The sequence below is a fragment of the Armigeres subalbatus genome, chromosome 3, assembly GCF_024139115.2.
Source record: "Armigeres subalbatus isolate Guangzhou_Male chromosome 3, GZ_Asu_2, whole genome shotgun sequence".
In the NCBI taxonomy this organism is placed as follows: domain Eukaryota; kingdom Metazoa; phylum Arthropoda; class Insecta; order Diptera; family Culicidae; genus Armigeres; species Armigeres subalbatus.
This window is the reverse complement of record NC_085141.1, coordinates 352,197,677-352,213,463: the sequence shown is the minus strand read 5'-3', so window position 1 is coordinate 352,213,463 and position 15,787 is coordinate 352,197,677.

Sequence of the window (15,787 nt, the reverse complement as noted above, 5' to 3'; positions counted from 1 at the left end):
CAAAGTGAGATAAAAATACGAAATTAATCGTAAAAATTAAAATTTAAAAACAAATTATGATTTTAATTTCATGTCAATATCAAAATATGTTTTCTCTCCGCTCTCATTATGACGTCGGACTTTGCTCGGGCATCCACCGTCCACACTGCGGAAATCGGTCGACTGCGGTGAGCCAAGCAAATGTTAGAATATCAGATAATAACCCGGTTAAAATGATACGCGATAGAGATCTGAAAGGTACAAGAGTGCACCAAGTAAGGTGGATCGACCAGGTGGAAGATGATTTGGGAACTCTTTATACAAAACGTGGTTGGCGACGCGTAGCTATGAACCGAGTGGAATGGATACACTTTTTTATATACTGAAGATTATTTTTTATTAATATGAATTTTGATATTTGAATAATTTCTTCACTCGTCGCATGGACCAAGGCCAAGTTTAATTAAAGAATGAAAATTAAGACTAACATTGATAAAACTTATAACTAACACTTAAAAATTTAAATAAATTTTGGTTTGAAGTTAAAAGCTAGTCGACGAAAGTAACACAAACAAAACATATGTGGACTATTTTAGTGTTGATCCAGCAACCCGGTACCAGTTTTACAGTTGGGATCCAGGTAACCATTGGTAGTCTTGAAGCCGGACCTGTTCAATGCGCTGCTCTCCGGAGATGCTAAAATAGGCTTAAGGCGAGGACTATACTCCAAAAGTTTAGCCCCTAATTCCCTCTGGTGCAAAGGTAGGCTTAGTACGAAGATACTTCCGAAAACTTGTGTTAAATTGTCCGCAGAATTTTCCGACAGTCCACTAGATAAATCAGAAGTACTGGTGACCGATGAACACAATGTAAAATCAGTACTTCATTGAAGTTTTCGATGGCAGCATTTTCAAACTTCAAACGAAGATGCTGGAATTGGGGAATTAGGAATGTGTGAGGCCCTCCCAGCTGACCTTATTGAAATCAATAGTTAAGGTTGAGTACCTGTAAGGTAAGGTCGGTACCTGGAATGTCAGGACCCTAAATGAACCTGGACGAGTGAGCCTTCTGGCGCGTGAACTGCAGAAGGTTGGAGTGAACGTGGTTGCTGTTCAAGAAGTCTTGATCCGGAGAACGTGAATTCCGAGCCGTGGACCCCACGACCAACACTGCATTCAAGTATGACATCTATCACAGCGGCGGTGAAAAAGCAGAGCATGGAGTTGGTTTCGTAGTGATGGGCAAGCAGATGAAGCGAGTGATGCGGTGGAAACCCATTAGCGAACGAATCTGTGTGTTGGGGATACGGGGCAAATTCTTCAATTACAGCCTAATCAACGTTTACGCACCGACAAACGATAAATCCGACGACGTGAAGGACACGTTTTATGAATGTCTTGATAAAGCCTATGGAGAGTGCCCAAAGCATGACGTGAAAATTGTTATCGGAGACGCTAACGCTCAGGTCGGTAGAGAGGACTTTTTCCGTCCCATAATCGGTAGGGAGAGCCTTCACTCCGCTACCAATTACAACGGCCTACGGCTAGTAAATTTTGCTGCTGCCAGAGGGATGGCCATCAGTAGCACCTACTTTGCACGAAAGAACATCCGAAAGCACACCTGGAGACACCCAAATGGTGAAACTTGCAACCAGATAGACCATGTTCTGGTGGATGGGCGCCATTTCTCGGATGTTATCGATGTGCGGACATTCAGAGGTCCGAACATTGACTCTGATCACTACCTCGTTGTCAGTAAAATTCGATCACGGTTGTCAACTGTATCGAGCGAAAGATCACAGCGAACGATGCGCTACAATATCCAGCGTTTGTCGGCGGGAGGAGTATCGGCTGAGTACCGCCAGAAGCTCGACGAACGGATAAGTGCAATTAACGTTAGCGACAACATCAACGATCCATGGGAGTCGATCCATGGAGCGGTGAGCACAACAGCACGAGAAGTGGTAGGCACTGCACAGAGTTGGTTCGATGTGGAGTGCAGGCTTGGCATTTACTCGCACAATGAGCTCAATGAGCAAAAAAAGTTCATCAAAAATGAGCAACAAAACATCACGGATATGATCAAAACATACAAAAAGATGCTCTTCGTTGTGGGAAAATGAGGAGCGGCGCTCATTGAGAGAAACCGTTTGTCTCAATGTGCCTCTTTGAGGAGCATCATTTTGTTGTTCTTTTCAACCGAACGTACAGAGAAATGAAAGCACACTTCTGTCATACCATCGCTACCCGCACAACAGCCTCACACATTCGCACCTTTATGAGACCAGCATGAGAATAGGGACCGTGTATAGCATCCATGAACGGGTAGAAATGAACACCATTCTATCTTTACATTAATTATTTACTGCTTCTAAGCAACAGGCAGCTTGATGTAGGCAATTCTATATTTATCTGGTTAGCAATTACAATTTGGATTGCAAAGAGATTATTGACGAAATTATCTTATACTAGGCGAACCTGACTGATCTCACTCGGGTTTTATTTTTGATCGGTCAATCATTTAATTGATTGAGGCGTCGCACTCTAGATCGATTTCAGTTCGAGCTTGATGGCTTTCTTCAGAACTCATGAAACCGTTTCATTTAGACAACTTCTCAACTTTCCCTAGCAAATCGTTCTATTTTTTCATATACATAAACAAACACAGAAGAGCCCAAAATGATTCGCTTGGTGAGTAAATCTTGCAAATCGGCCAACCCGTTCACAAGTTATAATGCCTCAAAGGAAAAACAAAATCATTTTTATATATGAAGATAGACAGATGATGATGATGATGATTGAAGAAGATGAAAAGGGAAGGGCCAGGGAGCGATCCCTTGATCGTAGTGGCATAAAAGCACCAAGACCTACTTTAAAATATTGTGTAAACGCGTTTAAACGCATGAGACCTAAACTCCGCATGACAATTAAGCCTTATATTAAACCGCATGAAAAGCGACTCCAGTGTATACCGTTTTGACCGATTAATACAGGATTTTTGCGACTGCTTCAATTTTTAATAAAAATTATTAAGCTCAGTCAGGGGAATGTCTTCAACGTGTAAAAATTAAATGCAACAGTCCTAAACACCATCATTATGGCAGTGATTGAATTGTTTTCTAAGCAAAGCGATAAATACAATAACCTACTGGCTACCGTTAGATTATCTTTTTTTTTTCGCCACCACCAATTCCGTCCTTATAAAAGAGACTCAAAGATACTCAATGAGCAACTTTTTCTTCACCTCATTGAGTCAAACTATTTAGTTATCATTGAGAAATGAATATATTTCGGAGCTACCCGAAAAAGAGTGAAACGCAAAAGTACAAAAGAGAAGAGCAAAGATTCGTGTGTCGAGAGCAGTGAGCATTTTTTTTCTTCTCCTGATTCGCTCTGAGGAGCATTCCATCCCTGGTAGAGTGTCAGAGAGTGACAGACGAGAAGAACGTTGCCAGAAGCCGGATGTTGGTGTCGGGTACCCGATCGAATAGAGATCGGTACAAGGAAGCAAGAGCAGCCGAAAAACGAACCCACCGCAGGAAGAAAAAAGAGTACGAAGAACAAGTTATTAGTGAGGCGCAGGAAAAATGGAGCAGAACGATATGCGGAGGTTTTATGAGTCTGTCAATGGCGTGCGGAGAAAGACAGCGCCATCTCCCGTCATGTGCAACGACCAACAAGGGAATTTGCTGACAGATAAAACTGAAGTGGCTGCCAGGTGGAAGCAACACTTCGAGACTTTGTTGAATGGAGGAAGTGACGGTGCATCGGTGAACAGAATAAATATTAGCGACGATGGACAAGCTGTGGAGTCACCTACACTAGATGAGGTTAAAAATCTGTTAAAGAGCTGAAAACAATAAGGCTGCGGGAAAGGACCAGCTCCCGGTTGAACTTCTCAAACATGGCAGTGAGCAGTTTTATGAAGTTCTGCACCATATTATGTCGAAAATATGGGAAGACGAGGAAATGCCTGCTAGCTGGTTGGACGGCCTCATTTGCCCTCTCTTTAAGAAATGGCACAGACTGGAGTGCGCCAATTACCGAGGAATAACCCTCCTTAATTCGGCGTACAAAATTTTGTCCCGTATTCTGTTCAACAGATTGAGACCGCTTCAAGAGTCCTTCGTCGGCGAATACCAAGCAGGTTTTCGTGAGGGCCGATCAACGACGAATCAAATGTTTACCCTGAGACAAATCCTCGATACATTCCGGGAGTACAACTTGCAGACACATCATCTGTTTATTCGAAATCAAGTGTAAGGGTTGCGGATGAAATATCGACGTCATTTGTTACCTTAGATGGATTAAAGCAGGGTGATGCACTCTCGAACTTACTGTTCAATATAGCGTTCGAGGGAGCGATTAGGAGAGCTGGTGTGCAAAGAAGCGGTACCATTATCACAAAATCGCATATGTTCCTGGGATTTGCGGACGATATCGATATTATCGGAATTGATCGCCGTGCCGTGGAAGAGGCTTTTGTGCCTTTTAAGAGGGAGACAGCGAGGATTGGACTCACGATCAATACCAGCAAAACGAAGTACATGGTCGCTGGCAATCAACGTGGGTTCATTAGTGGTGGTGGTAGCGAAATGGTGCTGGTTGGTGAAAAATTTGAAGTGGTAGATGAATTTGTGTATCTTGGAACATTAGTGACGTGCGATAATGATGTTACCCGCGAGGTGAAAAGGCGTATTGCAGCTGCAAATACGGACTTCGTAACCAGCTTAAGTCCCGTAGTCTGCAAACGAAAACAAAACTCGCGCTGTATACTACTCTGATTCTTCCGGTAGCTTTATACGGCCATGAGACATGGACGTTAAAGGAGGCTGATCGGAGAGCTCTCGGAGTGTTTGAGCGTAAGGTGCTGCGGACAATACTCGGCGGTAAACAGGAGAACGGTATCTGGCGGCGTCGCATGAATCACGAATTGTACCAGGTGCCCAAGCAGCACACATATTATACAGAAGTTACAATAACCCATATGCAACCAAATTTTGTTACATTTAAGTTGCTGCAACCAAATCAGTGTGAGTTGTGCTACTCGGGTGTATAAAGGGCTGGATATTATTCAGCTTATATAACACGGCAGACTACGGTGGGCTGGTCACGTTGTTCGTATGCCGGAAGAACGTCAAGCGAAGATAATATTTAGTAGAGAGCCCGGAAGAGGCCGCAGGCTTCGTGGAAGGCCGCGTACTCGATGGCTTTTTGCAGTTGAAGAGGACCTGAGGGCGCTCAATGTTCAGGGCGACTGGAAGCGATTGGCCCAGGATCGAGTCCAGTGGAGAAGGATACTCCATTCGGCGTAGGTTCATCGAAAAGCTGTAGCCCATCAAGTATCAAGTAAGTAGTTAAGGTTGAGAAAGGGTATTAGAACCCGGGTTGAGGTTCCCAGGTTGCCCGGTCACTGGGGGTGGGGACTTACCTCGGCACCTGGAATTCGGGGCATCGGCATACGTAACGTTCCACAGTGTTGTGAACCCCGCAAACGTCGCAAATTATCTGGGATTTGCTCCCGCTTAGATTGTGTAAGAGCCGCGTGTGTCCGGTTCTGAGTCGAGAGGAGATGCTGGTCCTTTAAGTTGCTTAGATCCGTCCAAGCCAAGGTATATTTCCCAGTTGTTTCGCACTGTATTTATAGTCCCTGTGGGGATTATTCATCCAAAGTCTCAATAGCAAACTCCGTATTGGGATGATAGTAAGCTTTAAGCTGCAATTTTAATCAGTTTCTGTTAGGTACATAAAGTTCAATAGTTATATAATAAGCACTCACAATTTTTGGTGAACCAATGTGCCGTTAAAGAGCGATTCTTTCGTGATTGAGCTAGGTACTTATAGATTTATAATTCAGAGTGGATATTAGTCCTGAATATAATAGTTGTGCAAAAAATACCTACTTCACTTTCTAACGAAAAGTTATACAATATGGGTTTCTTATAGTGCTCTATACGTAGGTTATATCGAATAATGCTAGAATAGATTTAAGTTATTCAATTATTGTTTCACGCATATGATTCCAGTTCACCTAAAAGATTTCAAATTATGCTAATTCCAATTATAGGTTTAAAATAAATTCAGCTATTCAACTTTTAACGATAACTTCTCTATCGACTTCAACATGCGGGTCTAGGATGATAACAATTATTCTTCATGTTGTTTGTTTTATTATCGCCTTTACATATCATTCGCTGTGTCCATCAGAATTGCTTTGACGTTTCTGCTATTGACAGTCTTTCGCCGTCACCAATGGACAAGCGCCGCTGCTACGAGGGGACTCATCGCTACAGTCCCGAATTTACGTATTCCACAGTGACGGTTGATGCAAATCACCGGCCTTGATATCCGACTCCGGCAAGGTAATCAGCCATGGTGTAGCCATGCCTTGGATCCAGGGGTGTTGAGGCGGGTCTGCTGGACACCTAGGTGGTGGCGATGAAAGCCGCAGCTGCTTCGGCCAAACATATGGTACAGCTGTCCGGGAGACTGTTCGAGATAGTCGTATTGGTCTCGGTGACCCCGAAGCCAACTCTACGACCTGAAACGGACCCACCCGTGTAACTGTGTCCGTAACGTTTCGATCCTTATTGGATCTTTTTCAAGGATTCGAATAAGATCCAATTAGGATCGAAACGTTGGAGAAAGAAAACATACAGTTGTTTTTCATTCACAATATAGACTGAAACGCCAAATAACCACCGAAAAGTACATTGCTAACAGTCGACATAATTCAAACTGTGTTCGTAATTATTAAATTCTATGTTTGATAGCTCGGTCACTGACCTTCTGAGAGCCAATGAGTTGTCACCCTTTCGTAAATTATGTACTATAGAGCTGTTAATGTTGAATTTTGGGGAGTGTCAGCTCCTCGCTCCATTTCACTGGACTCGCTCCACTGGAGGGCCATCGCGTGAAGAACCAGGTCTTCTTTGATAAGGAGAGGGATCCTATATTCTTGGGAATTTTAAGACGATCGGAGACAGAGTTTCAATGACGTTACGGTGGGCAATACAGGTAAGTTCCAAGCCGTAGAGTAGGCGGCTATCAATGATAGCTTGCCCTATCCTTAACGGGAGTATCCTGTTATTGGTTCGGTGCGGTTTGGAAAGCATCCTCTGGTCTTACAATTAACTTTGATTAACCCTGATTCTCGATTAGGACTTTAAAGGAACGTTCCGATCAAACGCAAGGATGTTTCCGGAAAATCCCTACTCGCTCAACTGTTGAAGGACAAAGTCATGCAAAACGTCACCCAGGTTTGCAAAGTACGTACCCGTACCGTACCCAGAATGCCTGCTGCAAGAATCCGAGTTTACCTTCTGCTTCTAGTTTGTCGCGCAGCCGCCGTTTCACCAACCTCTCGACGACCTTGGACACAGAAGGCGTCAGCGAAATGGGCATGTACATATTTAGTAACATCCCGGGAGGAGATGCTGTTCTTAGGAATAGGGATGACCAAACTTTTTCGCCACTCTTCCGGGAAGGTTTGGTCAGCCTAGCCCATATTTGGTAGACCAACTCTTGGAACCGAATCTTGGCAGAAGGCGGTAGCTTTTTGAACAAGGGTACCCTATTTCACCGGGACCCGAGGATTTCCAATTGCTGCTGGAGAGGGCGACCGACAGCTCGGTAGCCGAAAACAGTAGATTGAAGCCACAATTTTGTAAATCCGGGGGGACCAGAAAGTTTGTCAGGGACGAAGTGCTACCAGTGGTTGTCCGCCTGAAATTCGGTGGAGTAGCCGTTCACCAACGCTAGCCGGACAAAGTGCTTCCCAAGCGTGTTGGCTACTTCGATGGGATGGGTAATGGTACTGCCAGGTGTATCGAGGTGGATGGGGGAAGATCTTCGCTTGCCAATAGGCGTTTTGACTTTCCCCCAGGTTATTGAGATGGGTCGGAAGGAAGTCTTCCTACTGTTTTCTCTTGGCTTTGAATATTACTGACCTGCATTTACATATAGTGCTTTTCTTTGTAGGCTTGGAGAGCATTTCCCTTATCAGGATCACAAGCGCAGCGGGAATCATCCGTAGCGCTCGGAGAGCGTTTCTTCTCGCTTTAACCGCCCATCCGACCACCAGTGGAGTGCCTTCCGCCCTCGCCTGGTGCTGGTTTGCTATGATTTTGCACCATATTGTCTGACGATTACAATTATTCCTCAACTCCCAGTTGCATTTTGTATTTTGGATTACAGCTTGCGTAAGCGATAGACACTTGTTTCTGTCCCAGACGCACGGTCAGCAAGAAACTAGAAGCCAGAGATACTGCTACCGTTTTCAAAATGTCGAAGGTTTCCAGCACAACCTGCTTTTGACAGCCTCTCCCATCCTGGCTCCAGTGGTCTCACCAGCTCCATCTATAGTCGCTTGCACAAACTGCTTTTGGCAGCCTCTCCCGTTATGGCTCCTGCGGTCTTTTTTTTTTTTTTTTTTTTACAAGGGAGAATGCATTTACACACTAACCCAGTACACGTGCATTGTAGTTGCCAAACTACCACACGGAAGTGTACTGGAGTGTCGGACTCGACCATACCGGTAATACTGACTAAACTCCCTTGGGCTCCACCATCGTTTCCCAGGAACTACCTCCCAGTACTACTTCTGGGGATGGCAGTACTAAACGTACTGCTCGTTCTCGCTCACACAGGCACCCGTCCTGTGCGAGACTGACTTGGGTGCTCGCTCTATCGCACCCTCAAACACACCCTACATACTCTGTTGCACCTCTGTCATGCCGTGCGGGTCTAACTTGTGTGCCCACCCTTCTCATGCCATGTGGGTCTAACTTGTATGCCCACCCAAACCCTTGATTCATGCTCATACACTCCATGCTTGCACACACGCTAACGCTCCTATGGGTCTGACTTGTTTGCCCACCCTTCTCATGCCGTGCGGGACTAACTTTTGTGCCCACCCTTCTCATGCCGTGTGGGACTAACTTGTATGCCCACCTTTATCGTACCATGTGAGACTGCTCACCTCTTTCATTCAGTTCGCGCTGACACATACTACTCGAGTCATTCGACCTAACACTCCCTCTGGCATCCCTTGTGGGACTCTTCGCTTAGGTTACCACTTCTGACATACCATGTGAGTCTGACTCACCTCGTTCATGCCATATGAGACTAGCTCAATGGCTCCTGCGGTCTCTCAAGGTCCATCTGTAGTCGCTTGGTCAGCAAGAAACGTCAGTTTCTCTTCCAGGTAACAGAAATTGGTATATGTACGTCTGTAGATACTTCTCCCGTTTTCAAAATATCGAATGGTTCCAGCACATCCTGCTTTTGGCAGCCTCTCCCGTTATGGCTCCTGTGGTCTCTCCAGCTCCCTCTGTAATCGCTCGGTCAGCAAGAAACGCCAGTTTCTCTCCCAGTGCAACGTGCAACTGTCAGCCTCTTGACCAGAGCTTAAAATAATCGAAAATATTTGGTGAAGCCCATCGGCCTTCTTTGTCATTCTCATTTCGTACATATTCATATTCGGCTGAACATTGACAATCTCAGATCAATTCTCGCTTAACTTTTCAAAAGGACCTAAGCAACATTTTGTTCATGAATTAATTAAAATAGCGCAATCAACAGAACAACATGAAAGCTTTTGATTGCAGTACTCAAATTAATTCATGAAAAAAATGTTACTTAGGTCCTTTTGAAAAGTTAAGCGAGTATTATCAGTCAGTGAGTATTTATTTAGATTTTTTAAACTAATAAATTTCTGTAGAACTAAACACATAATTGATGATTTCAATAATTACTCACATAGATCTTACCCCGACGTTAAACTGAGGGGAAATTTTAGGGCCAGAAGTCAACATAATCAAGGCCAATTATGTTTTCTTTAAACGCAGTGACCATTCTCAGTACCATTCAAATGAATGAATATGTGAAGAAGAAAACTGAGTAAGTCATTCTATGTTTTGAATATTCATGCGACGTTTGTCAATATTCGGTCCGAAGTTGTTTCGTGAAGGTGATTATTTTATGCTCTGCTCTTGAGCTTGACGATGACTTGATTCCAGATTGATCGCAACTCCCTATTGGCTCAGCTAGTTTCATTAGTCCGTGCCAAAATATCGCCATCTCATCTTCAGTTGTTAATGTTAATATTTCATTGAATATGTTTATATGTATAGTGAATAGCCCACAATCATATGAATAGGAAAACCAGGAAGCAAAGATGGGACTGATATGCGATCATAAACAGTATTGTCGATGGCAGAAGGTAGGCGAACCTTTGTTGAGTGGTACAAGGTCTGCAGTTTCGAACGATTCAAGTGGGGCAGTACCTCGGGGATCAGTCATAGAATCTGTAACCGTTGGTTTCAATTATAGTTTGTTGGTTCCTCCACAAACATCCTCGTCACTTATCACGCCTGCCAGGGAGATCCTGATACCCACATCCTACCTAGAAAAAAAGAACTAAAATAATTAAAACGGACAGCCTTACAGGTGGTTGAATCTTTAGCTGTCTTAATGCAGAGCAAATCACTATTCCGCTAATACCACTCGTTACCTTTTCCTTAGGATAATTTATTCACATCGGTTTGAGAAAGGACGCAACCTATTTTTAAACGTCAGGTCCCAACGCGGAAGGGCTGCCAACCTATTTAATCTGCCAAACTTCGTTAAGCGTCCAACTTCGGAATAATTTCCACGAAGCAAATTTTTTAAAACTAATTACAGCAAGACATTGAGCCTCTTTCCGTTCTAGACTATTCAGATAATAAAAAAAGTGGGTATTGTAAGACACAAATAGAACAATCTAAAGAAAAGGTAAATACTTGTAAGAAAAGTTTAACTACTAGGGGTGGAATAAAGAGAGGGATGACGATTACTACACCCAACCAGAGATTGCAACATTTTATTGCATTCTCGCATTAGTTTCGCGTACAGTTTGCCATAATTTGCGACATATGCACAAATTGTATTAAGTAAACGGCAAGCCCTTGCATTAGGTCTTCGGTCACGATAAAATAAGAACTGGTTATGTATGTGTTAGTGTCTACATTGAATCTAATTTTACGCTCCCCCATAAAGGAGTAAAATGCTGTATACTTCGACAACCTCAGCAACCATTCAAAAAAATTCGGTCAAAGACGGGAATTGAACCCGGACCCTCCACACTTAGCACGTCTAGACTAGATTTACCAGATGAGGAACGATGCGACCAAAGGCAATCATAATCCACGTTTCATGGTATGCGGATGTGACGAGTGGAAGGGTAAGTGGAATAAGCACCATATTTGTTTCCTTTTCCGTTACCAAGCTAAATGGAATCGGGAAAATTGTGTGGGTTAAAGTTATATTGCTGTACACGATTCATTGTTCTAGGAAGAGCCAACGAGATTCGTTTGGATGTATTGATCGAAACCAAATAAACCGACTTAATGCAATGAGCTGTATTAACAAATATGACATTCTCTGATCGGTTTGAATGCGAGATTTGATACAAAATCTTTAATACAAAGAATGGCACACATAATTGTTTTGGGTGTAGGTGTACTTATTCCGGCATTAGGTCCATATCTGGGCCTTTTATTTCCGTTTTTTACTTCGGCGTGAAATTCCGGAGGTATTCTTCTCTGCATTCACAGTTTCCAGGACCAGCCACGCCGATAAGAGGGTCAGCAAATACCGTTCGGTAGTGCAATCTACCGTCCCTCCGATACCCATCACCCGGTGGCGCCCATTTAGGAAAGAAACGTCCAATTACGGGTCAGGACCAAGTCGCCACCTACCAGGTCCCCGGCGGCCATTTTGACGACTAAAAGCAATTAATTAGGGATTTAAGGAAACCGGGCTGATACCAGTGAACCATCGTCACAAACTGGATTTCAATTCAAGGCGGGCTTGCTAGAGGCTCCAGCATCCTCCGAACAACCCTGGCCCAGCAATCGTAGACCCAGCTACGCCCTTTGTACCGGTTTGGAATCGGTGACTGGATGCGAATGACCAGCCTGCAGCCGCCGCAACCAAGCTCTCGCCGGCAACTACATCGGCCTATCCACGCCGTCCCCGCCGAAATCAAGAACTCGCCGGCAACGTCATCGACCAATCCTCGCCGTCAACCACCGCAACCAAGCCCTAGCAGGCAACGCCATCGGCTTAACCTCATCGCCAGCCGCCTCCCTCAGGCACTCGCCGGTAAGCCACGTCATAGACCACCGCTGTCTAGCACCTGCTATCAACGCCACCCTGCCAACGCTCGCCGTAGATCACCACCCCGCATGCATGCCACCGTCCACCAAGCTAGCCAACGAACATCACCACCCAAAAAGCGCAAGTACACCTATTCCAATGTATGTCTCTCTCTCTCTCTCTAGGGCCCAGAAGGGGGCCAAATAAATATAAGTCTGTAAAATGTAATTGCGGTTGTCAGTTTCTTTAAGAAAGACACCATAATAGTCCTTATACACCCTTTTGCTATTTTACACGCTCTTTCGTGCCCAAAAGGGGGCAATCAAGCCTCTATCTTTTTAGTCTGCTGGATAAGAGTGAACTCTACTTTGGTTTTCAACACTTTTGCTTCAGGAATTTTGTCGGTTTTCTTTCCTCGTTCAAAACTGATAGCTATCAATTCGATTCCTGCTCCTGCTAAAGGTGAGTTGCCTATGAAGTTTTTGTAACGATGTTATTAGCGTAAACGACCTCATGCTCAGCATACTATCCGCACCCAATGTATCCCGATTGAGCAGCTGAGAGCTACAAATCACCCCAGGCCGGGTGATGCGCGTTCGTGTCCCCCAACTGGAAGCAGGGAAGGGAGACTCGTTGATTATATTGCTTACCTTTCTTATGATGCCCAGCAAATTGCCGCAGGGACGTTTACCACACTAACTGAGAAACTATCTCGGAGACGGACTCCGACAACTGGGCGGTCTGGGCGGAACTGGAGTACATCGAATGGGACATCCCGGAGGACCTCTATCGCCACGGAATGCTGGATGTTAGGACCTACCTTAATGGTCCACTTATACTTTCCTCCGAGGGAGCGATCCATGGAGTCAAGTGTGACCCGATTGACCTCCTGCAGGCCCATGATCCACGGCGAGTTGTCGTGCGTTAACAGCTCCAGATTAGAAAGGTTATTCCAGAAGCCGTTGATGTTCCACTGGAGACAGAAGTTGACCTCCAATGGAAGTGTGATGGTCGAAAAAGGAACAAGCAGGCTACCTTGATCTGATCCGGTGGAAGGTAGGGGCGTAGGGGCGATGTGTTCGACGTACCAGTCGAGTTGTGCAGGTCAAGTGGGAAGGAATCAGGTTGTGTGTTGATATCATGTCCCTCGGATTTATCCGCGAGGTGCTGTGATCGACGGGTGATTCTTGTGCGGTCAAATGTGGGTGTTTCCTGGATCCGGAAACAGGGCCGGAAGGAGGAGCTGGATGAAGATGCTGGAAGATGTAGGACTTACAACCCAGGTTGGAGTGCCTGGGAGGCCTAGGACGCTGTGTCTGTTGGGACTTATTGCCCGGGTTGGTGTCCCCGGGGTGCCCGGAAGGCGGCCTGAAGGGGTAGGACTTACTTCCCGGAAAGAAGTTTTCGGGGTGCCCAGGAAGGCTAGCGTTACTCACAGCGTCGGACGTTCTAACGGACGGACAGTTAAACTGTATGGTTGACTCCCACGTCGTCCGTCTGGGGAATGCTAAGCGTCCCAAGTACACCTAACGGGGGAAAAGGGTCCTTCTTCCGCCCATGCTGGGCAGGTCCGGTGTGGGAAAAACGTCCGCACTGAGGAAGCCTCGACTACCGGGGGATATGGACAGGCTCTTTTTGTTTGATGTTTCTTCGTCCACTGAGTGCCGGGATCATCCCGGTTGTTCCGGTGGGGTCATGCCGTCCGGCTCCCCGACTACCTAGGGCACTGTGGTTGTTTTCTTCGTCCGATGCCATCCTCAGGCGCCGGAGTCGATCGAAAGGTTCCGGTTGGGGTATAGCGTCCGTCCGGTTCTGGGGCCTTTTGTGTCAGGTGAGGTGTTTGTGAGGCTCCGTTTCAGAGTGTTGGAAACTCTAAATCCAATCGCCAATATGACCTTATAAATATTGTTCAACCTTTCCAAAAAAATGAAGAAAATATTAAATTTATTCAGCAGTCGAGCACGCATCCGATTGTATGTTGTACCATACTAGTGGGAAAACATCGCATAGCACGTGGGAAAACATGGCATAGCACGAATCATAACAAGCCATGATAACAAATTTCATCAAACTTGTATACAAGTGCGAACAAACAGAATCGGATAGGCAGCCCCCACAGAAAAATGGTGATTCTCGCTTTGTTTTCGCTCATTTCGTGTTGGTTACTGCACAGCTGTGTAGAACAAGTTTAAATGCATTATCAGAGCCAGTGCTCCCCGCATTTGGAGCTTTCTAAAAGAAATTTATCATGGGGTATAGCCTCCGAATCAGTTCTCTATCATGACAACTTGCGAAAAAAGTCTCTCGCGGGATGCTACATAGGGAAGATCCATTAATTACGTAACGCAAAAATTGGGCTTTTTCAACCCCCTCCCCCCTATGTCACACTTTTTGTATGAAACGTCTGAAAATTTAGTATGGATCGTCACACTTTGGCCAAGACCCCCTCCCCCCTCAAAGCGTTACGTAATTTGTGGACGCTCCCATATTGTATATGTATACAGAGATGATAAGTGAGAGACTAGCTCATTCTCTTTAGGATTCAATCCCTGTGCTTGAGGGATGCAAAACTTCGCGCGTGCCGAAAGGGTAATAGTTGAACCAACAAAAGGGCTAAATTTCTCCTAATAAATAATGATTATTATCCGGAAAAGGACGTATGCTTCGTGGTGGCTGCGTATATGATGGCTTTTTGCACTTGAAGAGAACCTGAAGGCTCGACAAGAAGATGTACCCCATTAAGTAGTATCTAAGTTCTTTATTTGTCATACTTTACTGCGGTTGAATTTATCTCGGTCCTAGAGCACAGTCATGGGTTCATGCTTTTAACTTGTGCTACTGGCCGGCATCTTTCGTTTCGCCCAATATCAACAAGCTACCGCCTTCAGCTCAGTGTTTCTCAATCAACTCAATTACCTGGAAAGATAGATATAGTTAAAAGTTCATTATAATTTGAGTTAAGTATTTCACTAAAAACTCAGATAAACGTGCATCTATGTCTTCTTACGGGCTTTGTGTTGTTGACTATAGCTCTCATTGAAAGGTTTAAAAAAAATCGGATATTTTTTTTTAAAGTTGAGAAAGTTGTTGTCAAAACAAAAAGTAACCTACTCTAAACTTTACGATAGTTTTACACATTGTTCCGCAAACTACTGCGGTATTTCTAGTATTCATGATTTTCCACAAATAAAGATACGTTTACCGAACTATGTTACGGCGTTTGTCAGTTAGTTCTTTAAATACCGTGCTCCCCCGCTTTTGGAAACACCTAATTTCTTCCTTTACTTCATTTGTTTAATATTCCTCTAAGAATGTTTCTTAATGAGAATATCATAAAAACTATTAATTATAAGGGGTCCTCGAACTTTTCTTTGATGTGGTCCATATACATTCAATGAAAACCACTGTGTGGAAACAAAACACTTGATATACCTTTAAAGCAGCACAAAAAAAGCAACCGCCCAACAGAGGCAGATTTTTTCCCTGCTTTGGTCGCGATCCTCTTGACTATGTTGTGAGCATACAACAAGTTGCCTGCGTCACGCGGGCCCCTCTGAGATCTTTGGGGTTTGGTTGTTCTTACTTCAAGAACGCCCGCCATGGATCGGTCCACTTTCAGTTGGGATCAAGAACTCAACTCGGACGGTTAGGCGCGATCGCCGAGACACGGA